Genomic DNA, 1605 nt, shown 5'->3' with positions numbered 1-1605 from the left:
CAATTAAAAGGTTTTTTATGTTTATTGACTGACAACAAGATATCTCCATCGTTAATATACCTAACAAGATGGCGTCTATAATTATCATGCTTCTCAGATGGTAAAGGTCTATCTAAATGGTTTCTTGCAAATTACAAGATCTCTATCAAGAGATAGACAAGTATTTAAGGGTGAAATCTATTGAAGCCGAAACGATGAAAACAGCTGTTAGACGGATGTATTTTGTATGTTTAGAATTTCGTCTTAATCTTTATTTTTTCGAGTTCTTAAAAGAAAAAAAAAATATCTTGTTTCTTCTGTTCGTTCTTGAATACTTTGGTTCGTTTTTGAGCATTAACAATCCAAAGTAGATACAAAATGGTTAGTTTTACAGTTTGGAAGTTGTTGTCAAACACTATGATTTCTCAATTAGGGTAAAGACACAAAAGAATTGAGTTAAGTGTCTTGGCAGCGACCAAAACTAGTCACGAGCCAAAAACGAAAATAGTTAACTAAATAAATAAATAAATTTTTTTAAATCCGTGCCTCCAAGAAACGTAATCACTCTCTTCTCTTTAAGTAGCATCTCACCTCACTGCACCAATTCCATTCATTCGTCAGACGTCAGACATTAACAACAAAGGATGAATAACAATATCACTCTAAGAGACAACGCCATTACAACGTCACCATTTCGTTGTACTTCAAAGTTTTTATGTAAATATTTCCATCGTAATATAAAAAGAAACACACTCACACACACACACACACATATATATATATATATATACACATATATACATATATATATATATATACATATATATATACATACATACATATATTTGTATGTATGTACATACACACGCAAACGCGTGCACACATACACACATACACACACACACACGCACCCAAACAAATATATATCATAAGCTGTAACATTTTGACGTGTCTCTTCATAATAATAATAATAATAATAATAATAATAATAATAATAATAATAATAATAGTAATAATAAAATAATAAAAATAATAATTATTATATTGGTGGTGATGATGATTTGGTACAAGTATTTAAAAAGGATAATGGGTATTCTCTTTAACTACTTGGGCGGCCATTATTACCAAAAACCTTTGTTACAGGAGAGCAGCCAGTCTCCAGCGTTATAGTGGTCTGTTGATGTCTTCCGTTTAATACACAATATATGTGTGTTTCGCGTGTATATGTATGCATGTATATGTGCTTGTGTGTGTGAGTGTGTGTGTTTGTGTGTGTGAGTGGGGTGTTTGCATGTATACTCTTGAAAAACAGCAGGAACGCAAGACTGAAATTATTTCTCGATTTAAGAAAATGTTAGTGAAATTTATTGCGCTGTGGCCGTGGTGTGCAGTGATCCACGTAGAAACAGGTTCAACTTCGTCCTCAATCTGATACTAAAAACTTGAAATTATCTACTGTTGACGTGAATGCATAAGTACACACACATATTCATACGTATACAAGTATACATATAAATACATAACTACAAATATATACACGCATACATGCGTACATCTGAGCATACATATATATATGTGTGTGTGTGTATATACATACATATACATATATATATATATATATATATA

Source organism: Octopus bimaculoides, chromosome 15 (assembly GCF_001194135.2).
Source record: "Octopus bimaculoides isolate UCB-OBI-ISO-001 chromosome 15, ASM119413v2, whole genome shotgun sequence".
Taxonomy (NCBI): domain Eukaryota; kingdom Metazoa; phylum Mollusca; class Cephalopoda; order Octopoda; family Octopodidae; genus Octopus; species Octopus bimaculoides.
Note: the sequence above shows the minus strand (reverse complement) of the source record.